Source organism: Mobula hypostoma, chromosome 23 (genome assembly GCF_963921235.1).
Source record: "Mobula hypostoma chromosome 23, sMobHyp1.1, whole genome shotgun sequence".
NCBI lineage: Eukaryota > Metazoa > Chordata > Chondrichthyes > Myliobatiformes > Myliobatidae > Mobula > Mobula hypostoma.
The window spans coordinates 16,872,772-16,883,517 of NC_086119.1; the positions used below are offsets into that span (position 1 = coordinate 16,872,772).

Below are 10,746 nucleotides of genomic sequence, written 5' to 3' on the forward strand. Positions count from 1 at the left end.
GTCAGGCAGTATCTGCCGTAAGGGGAAGAGCTAACATTTAAACCCAGTTACACTTTAATATACTCCAAGAATTACACTTGAATGGTCTTCACACAAAATAAAATTCCTCTTTCACCGTAATTTGGCTATGCACCAGACAGGGTCAAATGTATGTTGTACAAGTGCTGATTACCTACTGGGTTCAGCTGTCACTTTCAAATCCAACAGCTTTATTTCTCTTCCATCCACACAGACAGGAGGTGCTCCATGTGAGACACTCACATCTACAGCCATCAAGTCAGGTCTGCGTGCTGCATTCATCACTTTGAACACAAGGGTGCCACCTCATCTGCTTTTCCAGTCGGGTGAGAGTGTGTCATTTCAATGGGTTTTCACGGGGTGACAACTAATCTGGGAACGAGGGTCTTCTTTCTGGAGTTCTCCTCTGCAAGTCTCCAGATGTCCCACCACCAGAACACACTAGCCACTACGAGAGCAACACACACAGAGTGCTGGAGGAACTCAGCAAGTCAGGCAGCATCTACGGAGGGGAATAAACAGTTGACGTTTTCAGGCCAAACCCCTTCATCAGAACCGGGAAGGAAGGGGGATTAAGAAGTTGGGGCGATGGAAAGGAGTGCAAGCTGAAAGGTGAGACCAGCAGAGTGGAGGAGGGAATGATCTGCATTGCGAGACCACCACAGTCAATGGACAAGAGGAGAGCCTACTCTACAACCCCAGGGTACCCTGGCCTACAGTCTCTGACACAGGTTCACGAAAAGGACTCCAGGATTGAATGGCTTGTCACGTGAGGAGCCTTTAATGGCTCTGGGCCTGTCGTCACTGGAATTCAGAAGAATGAGGGATGACCTAATCGAAACCTATCAAATGGTGAAAGGCCTTGATAGAGTGGACGTGGGAAGGATGTTTCCTGTGGGGGGGAAGAGTCTAAAACCAGAAGACACATCCTCAAAATAGAGGGGCGTCCTTTTAGAACGGAGGCGATGAGGAATTTCTTCAGCCGGAGAGTGGTGAATCTGTGGAATTTGTTGCCACAGGCAGCTGTGGAGGCCAAGTTTTTATGTATATTTAAGGCAAAGGTTGATAGATTCTTGATCAGGGTATGAAGGGATACAGGGAGAAGGCAGGAGATTGGGGCTGTGAGGAAAATTGGATCAGCCTTGATGAAATGATGGAGCAGACTCAATGAGCCAAATAGCCTAGTTTTGCTCCAAATTCTTACGTTCTTACTATGTGCAGTCCCTGGGAGGCTCACCCAATTCAGTTGCCCTCCATTCTTGGCTCCTTGCACTTCCCAACAGTTACAAACACCCCTAACACCAAAGTACAGGTCTGTCACCAGCTACAAACTAGGGGGTTATGCTCTGGCAAAAGGAATCAGGAAATTAGGACAGAGAGGGGAGATTTCTTTACTGGGAAGCTGTAAAACTTTGGAATTGTCTTGCAAGCTCTGGAATTTTTCCGAACTGAGGCTCAGGTCTGGGAGTATATTCACGGTCGACACGGAAGGATGCTCGGAGAGCAAGATGAGAGGATACAGGATTTGGGTGAGACAGTAGGCCTGAGGCATAGAATCAGCCTCGATCTGACGGGATGGCAGAGGAAGCTCAAGGCTTCTGTTTTCTCACCTTGTGACAAAGATTTCACACTCTGTCTCAACACGTCAGCTAAAGGTCTCCGTTCTGTAACAGCAGCTCCTCAACGCCAAGGGGCGGTGCAGGTGGGTGCCAGGGACACAAGGGCGCACGATAGTGTCGCAGTTAGCGCGACCCTATCACAGCTCAGGGTGTCAATTCTAAACGTCTAAACGTCTCTCCCGGTGACCGCGTGGGTTTCCCCCGGGTGCTCTGGTTTCCTCCCTGAGTCCAAAGATGCACAGGTTAGCAGGTTAACTGGTCACTGCAAACTGTCCCGCGATGAAGCTAGGGTTAGGTAGGCAGTGGGCAGCATGGCTCGTTTCGGGCCGTCTTTCTAAACGAAATACTAACAGGCTGGTGAGAAACAACCAGAGGCAGGAAGATGACTGTGACCAGCAGGGCCCAGTGACCACACTCCCGCAGCATCACTACACAACTCCTGATCCGACAAGGAAGCACACCCAAGAACTCAGGTCAGGCAGTATCTACGGGAATGAATAAACAGTCGACGTTTCAGGCAGAAGACACCAGAATAAAAAGGTTGGGGTGGGGGAAGAGGGGAAGGAGGATAGCTAGAAAGTGATAGGTGAAGCTGGTTTACTTATTTTTTATTTATTCATTCACGAGGTGTGGCGTTGCCAGCTAAGCCAGCATTTATCGCCCATCCCTAGTTGCCCCTGAGAAGATGGTGATGAGCTGCCTTCTTGAACCACTGCAGTCCGCGAGGTGTAGGTACACCCACCGTGCTGTTAGGCGGGTGGGAAAGGTAAAGGGCAGGAGAGAAAGGAATCTGATAGGAGAGGAGAGTGGACCGTAGGAGAACGGGACCCAGGGGGAGCTGACAGGCAGGTGAGAAGAGTTAAGAAGCCAGAGTGGGGAACAGAAGAAGAGGGGAGAAGGGAGTTACTTTATATAGAAACTTATACCATCTTTAGCACGTTATAGAGGCACAGTAGCTATGTCCCTGGAGCATCAGTCCTGAGGCTGATTATTCAGCCAAAGATTTTTTTTTAAAACCCTGTCATGGCAGTTTGTAAATTTGAAATCAGTTAATTAAATAATCACAGAATAAAAACCAACACCGGTGACTGCAATCTCACAACTCCACGCAATCGACTGGGACACCGCTCTCATGACACAGCACGAAGGAAGGTTAGGACTTCACTCCCTGCAGCGCAGGAGAATAAGGGGAGATCTTACACAAGTACACACAGTTAAGGCTGATTTATGCTTGTGCGTACTAGCTTACGCAAGTGGGCTACGCCGTTGTGAGCATTTATACTTGTGTGTTGGTGTGTCTGCGTCGCTCTGCAATTCACCGCCAAAACGCTAGTTGGCGGTGGGGTTTCTATCAACTGAAACTGAAGGAGGGTGAATTTTCTGTGCTTGTCCGGCCACTGAGAGACATGGACGAGGAAATGCATTTCAAATACTTTCGGATGTCAGCAGGTAGATTTGACGATTTGATTCATTGTCTCCAACAATTTATTTCGCATCAGTGTACACACAGTATACTCAGAGACTGGCAATCACCATTCGAGTTTTAGCTTCAGGTGGAAGTCAACAGGCTGTAGCAGCTAGCTACAAACTGGCATCAAGCACAGGGTCCTCCATAATTTCGGAGGTCTATCAAGCTTTATGGAAAGCATTGCAGCCAGGGCCTTCCCTGGCCTTCAGTCGCCCATTTGGAAGCTATTGCAGCGTAGGAGGAAATGCAATGCTACCAAGCGGCCCAATTGCGTTCTGTGTTGCTGCGACGTGTAGTTAAATTTTGGGAGAGGTGCGTGTCAGGCTACGGCGTAGGGTCCGTCGTAGAGTACAGTGTAGGGTATGCCGCTACGCCGTACCTACGGCGTACGTTTGACGCACAAGTATAAATCAGCCTTTACGAGGTGTACAGATAGGGTGAATGCATGCAGATTTCCTCCACAGCAACAGACACAAAACGCTGGAGCAACTCAGCAGGCCAGGCAGCACCTATGGAGGGGAATAAACTGTCGATGTTTCAGGGCTGAAATCCTTCATCAGGGCTGGGAAAGAAGGTGGGTGGGGAGAAGCCACAATATGTTGGGTGAGAATGGACCCAAAGTTCATCAGTTTAGGGTGAAGTGAAATATTTAAGGGGAATCTGAGGAGGAACTTCTTCTTCACTCAGAGGGTGGTGCAAGTGTAGCACAAGTGGTAGCAAATGTAACATTTAAGTTTGGATAGGTTCATGGATGAGAGAAGTAGATGGGTGATGGTCTGGGTGCAGGTAAATGAGACGAGGTGGGAGACGAGGCTGGAACAGACTAGACGGGCTGAAGGGTCTGCTTCTGTGCGGTAGTGACCTTGCTGGATACTGCTTCTCTGTGGTTGCCGAGTCTTTGTTTAAGGATGAGGTACAAGGCAGACAGAGTGAGCTAGTGATCCCGGGGTGTTCAGCGAGCTCAGCTGGCAGAGCAGCTCTTGAGCCAAATACAAATCTTGAGAGCTGCAATCTGGAATATTCAAGTGCACTGCCATACCGAGCCTTGTGGATGGCAGTTGTTGTCCACTTGGTTAAGAGGAGCCACAAGAGATGTTGGAATCTGAAGCAACAACCAACCTGCTGGAGGAATTCAGCGAACCTGCCAAGGTCCTCCAGTTATCTGCCTGCTTGGTTAATACTTGCCATAAGGTGCTAGAAGTGTTACCCCTCATTCGTCAGCCCAAGCCGAGGTATTGCCCAAGTTCTGTTATGGGCTGGTGGGTACTGCTCTGTTACTACCAAACAGCCCCATACGCTCAGCAACCTGGCAAACTCTAACCTCCAAAATGTCCCAGCATGCCACACTTCGAGGCCAACTGTCCCAGCATGCCACACTTCGAGGCCAACTGTCCCAGCATGCCACACATCCAGTGGAAGAATAAAAACAATAAGGTACGTTTAAGCAACTGACAAAAGGAATCATTTTCTTCAGTTTCATCATTGGCAACCTTTCCTTCATCACTAGGTCGAGTGAGGGGGTTGTTGACTAGCAATGGAGCAGCCACCATCGTAATCTGTCTGTTCACGTGCTTGTCTAAATCTCTCTTAAATGTTTCTATCATACCTGTTTTCTCCACTGCCTTGCCTGCCTGCACATTCCAGGTAAACTCTCCCCCCCTCTCACCTCAAAGCTCTGCCCTCAAACATGGCCATTTCCACCCTGAGGAAGCAACTGTCTACTCTAAACCTCTCATGAATCTAACACAACAGAATATTCCAAGTCAGCGATGCTGAAGTTTAATGGCATCCAACTCAGAGCCACATTCCCTTCCACAGCCAGTTCCACTGAGCACAGAGTCATTCTCCATCCAATTGGGCACTCTGACTGCAAAACGTCAAAACATGGGTACCTCAATACCACCTCTCCAACCTACAATTTACCATTAAAGGGGACAAACTTCATTACTTGCCTTTAAACTGAAGTCCCCACTCAGAGAGTTACTTCCTTATTTACTTAGAAATAAAGCAGTCATTAGTCCTTCCGGGCTAACAAGGACTCCCTGCCCAATTACACCCAGATGACTGATTAACCTACTAACCTGTACAATCTTTGGAACGTGGGAAGGAATTGGAACACACAAAGGAAACCCAGGCCATCGTGGGGAGAATACACAAACTCCTTAGACGGTGACAGAATTGAACCAGGGTCACTAGTGTCGCAATTACATTATGCCAGCTGCTATTTCTGTGTGACTCTGGGCCAGGATTTTAAATTCTACTCTCTCTGTACCATCTCCAGCAGCTCCACAGTGAGGGTGGGACTACTCCACGGACAACCAGTGATGGACAATGAAGATGTAACCTTGACAGCACCGCCCAAGTTTCCCAGAATACGAGGAGACTGTTGCAATGTTCTTGTTCCGGAGATATTCCTTCAACTGCTTCATTTCTCATCCTAAGATAAGCCCTGAAGCAAAGGTCCAATATGTATCCATACCAACAATGCACAAATTCCCTGAAATAGATCTAGACTCAGTATATGGCTCCCAAAACTCCAAGGTCCACACCCACCAAAACAAAAATCCCCTTTCTCAACATTCGAAGAAACAGGACTTCTTTTCTACAAACAGACACATTTCCTCCTCGTTTCTCATTTGATGCGTCAGCAATTCTACTATGCAACAGTCCCTGCACAAGATGCAAGCAAGTACTCTCAGTGGCCACTTTATTGGGTACACCTGCTCGTTAATGCACATATCTAATCAGCCAATCACGTGGCAGCAACTCAATGCATAAAAGCATGCCAATATGGGCAAGTGATTCAGTTGTTAATGAGAGAGGTCAGAGGAGAATGGCCAGACTGGTTCAAGCCAACAGGAAGGCAACAGTAACTCAAATAACCATGTGTAACAACTAAACACACAGCACGTCGAAGGTTTAAGTGGATGGGCTACAGCAGCAGCAGCAGACCACAGAACATTCCACTCCCGTACCTGATAAAGTGGTGACTGGTGCATGACTTAACCACTTAACACCAGGAAGGCCATTCAAGCCATTCATTTGTTCAGCCAGACAAGAGGCGAGGAGGAATTTCTTTAGCCAGAAGGTGAATTTGTGGAATTCATTGCCGTAGACAGGTAAGAGGCCAAGTCACTGGGTACATTTAAAATGGATGTTAATGGGTTCTTGATTAGTTGGGGAATCAAAGGTTAGAAGGATAGGGAGGAGAACGGAGTTGTGTTTGAATAATAAAGTCAGCCATGATGGAATGGTGGAGCAGACTTGATGGGCTGAATGGCCTAATTCTGCTCCGATGTCTTCTGGGGCACCAGATGGGTGATGGTACACAAGGGTCACATGGCAGGCTGTGCTCCTTCTACCATTTTACCCAGGGTTTCTGACTCCAGGCTCTCTGGTCTTATGGACAAATGAAGATGCCTTCCCCACTACCTCTTTTAAAGGTTCCAGGAAGCTACCTCCATGATTAACCCAACCCTCAGGTGCTGTCTGAAATACTGAGCAGTTGTTACTTGATGCAAGAAAACAGATCTAATATGCGGCCTTCCACGATAATGATAAGGTACCCTTGTAACGTCCCACCCCCAAGCACGGCATCGCACGACGCATATTCCCCACTCTGATGGGACCAAAGCTGCTGTTAGAACAGAACTTTTCTTCCAACAAAGTGGTGGGCTTTAAGGAGTGTCTGATAAAGGACTGGGAGGCGGTGAAGCTGAAAGAAGAGACTCGAGAGCTGCTGCCCCAACAGGCTGAAGACACCAGGCTTCCAATTGTGCCGCAACCAAGAGGCCCGAGTTGGAGGAGCGTGGAGGCTGAGGAGGATGGAGGTGGTAGTTGTAGGGAGGGGTGCGAGAACCAGAGCATCTGAAGATACAGAACAATTTTTGTTTGTGGTCATTCTTCAGTACACGAGGATAAAGGCGAATGAAATCATTGTTACTCTGGACCCAATGCAGCATTAATAAACACAATGAGTATAAAGATAAAAGCAATCCTGTAAAACAGTGTACTATTAACCGCAAACAAGAGAAAACCTGCAGATGCTGGAAATCCAGGCAATACACATGGAAAGTGCTGGAGGAACTCAGCAGGCCAGGCAGCATCTGCGGAAAAGGGTAAACAGTCAACGTTTCGGGCCGAAACCCTTCATCAGGACCTGACTGTTTACTCTTTTCCATACATGCTGCCCGGCCTGCTGAGTTCCTCCAGCATTGTGCGCATACGCATAATACACAAGATTACTTGTATATGTAGACTGGTTGTCTGTATGTACAGTAATGGTAGGCGCAGGAGTATCTGAACACAAGATAACTGACAGAAAATGATTAAGTGACTCTTGGCAAGAGGAACTCTCGTAGGCAGTAGCAAGGTATAGGAAAACACGAGGACAGTGTCTGTCAGTGTAAGCACGAAGGCACTGTCACTATGATTTCTATTCTCCAAAACCTCAACTTTTTGCATCTCCATTCACTGGTTGTGGAAATCTGTGTTTACAGATGATTGTCCAGGAAACAATGGTCTATACTTCAAGCTCCCTACTAATTCAGCAAAACTCATCAGGATGTCCTGAGGACAATGAAATGGTTCAACAGAAATGCAAAATCTTTCCCGGTCCGGCCAAAATTAAATCAGAATGGGAATGGTCCAAGAGACAGAGATTGGGAAAGAGAAGGGGGTCAGAACTTGAGAGATTAAGAGTTCCACTTGGCCGGAAGAGCATCAGGAAGGCAAAGTTACTTACGTATGGCACAATCTGCCTGGGTGGCATGCAAACTAAAGCTCTCTACCTTACCTCGGTACATGCAACAGTAATAAAGGCAAACCAATAGCTGGGGGCACAAGTCTGAGTCAGAACATGTCTAATGACACTTTCTTTCAAAAAAAATTCCCAGAAATGTATATCCAATTCAAGTTCACAAATGAAATGCTAGAGGACACAGCCTTGTGCTAGAGAAGGGAAAATTAAAAGAGATGTGCAGGCTAGGTTTTTAAAGTGCACAGTGAAAGGTAGGTACCTGCAACTTGTCACCAGGGTGGTGGTGTTAGCAGACACGAGAGTGGCAGGCAGGCCCTCTACAATATCAAGGACCCCCACCATCCAGGCCATGCTCTCTTCTCACTACGACCATAGGACAGGAGGACAGGAGGTAGTGGAGCCTTGGGCCCCACGTCACCAGGTTCAGGAACAGTTAATACCCTACAACCATCAGACTCCTGAACCAGTGTGGATAACTCCACTCACCCCAACTCTGAACTGATTCCACAACCTACAGACTCACTCTCAAGGACTCTACAACTCAAGTTCTCAATATTATCCATCTATTTGTATTTGCACAGTTTGTCATCTTTTGTATATTGGTTTTATGTGTAGATTTTTTTCATAAATGTCTTTATTTTCTGTAAATGCCTGCAAGAAGATAAGCTCAAGGCAGTGTATAGTGACATACAGTATACACATGATAGCAACACACATCAAAGTTGCTGGTGAATGCAGCAGGCCAGGCAGCATCTCTAGGAAGAGGTACAGTTGACATTTCGGGCCGAGACCCTTCGTCAGGACTAACTGAAAGAAGAGCTAGTAAGAGATTTGGAAGTGGGAGGGGGAGGGAGAGATCCGAAATGACAGGAGAAAACAGGAGGGAGATGGATGGAGCCAAGAGCTGGACAGGTGATTGGCAAAAGGGATATGAGAGGATCATGGGACAGGAGGCCTAGGGAGAAAGAAAAGGGGGAGGGGGGAAATCCAGAGGATGGGCAAGGGGTATAGTGAGAGGGACAGAGAGAGAAAAACGAGAGAGGGAAAAGAATGTGTGTATATAAATAAATAACGGATGGGGTACGAGGGGGAGGTGGGGCATTAGAGGAAGTTTGAGAAGTCAATGTTCATGCCATCAGGTTGGAGGCTACCCAGACGGAATATAAGGTGTTGTTCCTCCAACCTGAGTGTAAACATGATAATAAATTTACTTAGACAAGAACAGACAGGGACATGTATGGTTACATTGGTATACCTGGAACTCCATACCAGGTCGTGGTGGAAGCAGACAAGATTACGGTATTTTCGAGACATTCAGACTGGGAATGAGGGATTTAGATCTGTAATGTAATTGGCTTTGTGGTTAGCACAGGATCTGTGGGCCGAAAGGAATGTACAGTTTCATCTTGAATAATCAATTTTGGGCTCTCAACTCTTTCTACATTTGAGTATACTTCAGACGCTAGGGAAATGCAAAATTTTTGCTTAGTTTTTTTGTTCTCTCCTCCCCCCCCCCCAACTCCCATTTCACAGCTTCTTGCCCCCCTCATCCTCGGCTTCCTTTAAACTTCCCCAACATCCTCAGCCACACCGGCGTGCTCGGAGCTGAGCCGTGGACCCAGGGCACTGGGCCGGCCGATCGCCACCTGCCCAGAGCCTGTACTCAGGACTCAGGAAAGCTCTGCCGTGTCGGTCAGGTCACCGGGGAACGGGGCCACGGTGAGGAACCGGGGGAGGGGAGCGTCCGACACAACTACCACCCGTGTCGGTTTTCACGGAGGTTTCTCTTGAAAACACCGGCGACTCGAGAGTGGGAAAACAGACCAGGTCCAGGAAGCAGGCAAACCAGCGAATTAATATCCCGAGTGCAAAATCCAATTTTGCACCAGGAGAAAGGCGAATGAGAGTTTGAGTCAGAAAACCCCCAGAAAGTTTAATTTTAGACACGCATTCAAATTCCTGTACATAGTCTCACACACGGCAAAAGGATTTTTTTCCTCCTTAAACCAATCGAGGAAGCATTAAAGAGAGATCAGCCCAGTCGGAGAAGGAAATGCATTGGTGGGTTTGGGTGCGAAGCTGCCTCCCCCTCCTCCTCGTTCTCTCTCGCCCAGACTCACAAGGTGCGCGTCTGCCTTCTGCAGCCGAGGCCGAGACATTAAATAAAGAAAAATCCCAGCCCGGCGGAGGGTATAATGGCGAGTGGAGGGGGACAAAGCGGCGGCGGTATCCACACGCCCCCCTCTCTCCCTCCACCCACCCAGCCCCCGGTCCCACAGCGACACGGACCGAGCCCTCAGATTCCACTCACCGGCACCGCCGGCCGGGCTCCCAGAGCTCCGCCGCCCACTCCGGCCAAGTTTGTCGGTGAAAGCTTCTCCGCTCTCGGTGTCGGTCTCTTTCTCTCTCACTCCCTCCCTCCGCCGACGAGGTCAACAGATGGAAATGGAGAGGTGCTGGCGCTCAGAGCAATGCAGCTTCCTGCTGGAGATCCGGGAGAAATGCAGCTACTGCGTGCTGTGTGTATCCAGTCCAGACTGGAGGGGAGGGGAGGGGAGGGGGGCGGGAGCTGGTCTACTGGGCACTAATTATTCATGCCTCGACGAACACTAAACGACAGATTATCTAACCGAGGAGAGTGCTTCCTTGTCCTCTCAGAAGGTGAGTTCACGTCCCACTGCAGGGACTCCAGCCCAACATTTTTTGGCAGTGCTGGGGGAGAACTGCTCCCTCCCTATTACTAGGTACAAAAGCCGGAGCCCCCTCTTACCCTCCCTCTGCGCTTTCGATGGGCGTAAAAGATCCTTTTGGTATTTATAAAAGGGTTAATGGCATTTTATTGTACTAATGTCTTGTTTTCCGTCATTGTCTTCTATAAATTA

At 48.3% G+C, this 10,746-nt stretch overlaps 1 protein-coding gene across 1 annotated transcript in view; it reads right to left on the minus strand.

The window, feature by feature from the left end:
• The window catches only part of cuedc1b (CUE domain containing 1b), a 135,014-nt gene extending 124,685 nt beyond the window's left edge, over nucleotides 1-10,329 (minus strand). The window contains exon 1 of the mRNA XM_063031166.1: nucleotides 10,176-10,329. The gene's annotated coding sequence lies outside the window, so the exon portion shown is untranslated. The remainder of the gene's footprint in view (nucleotides 1-10,175) is intronic.
• Nucleotides 10,330-10,746: the final 417 nt, after the last annotated feature.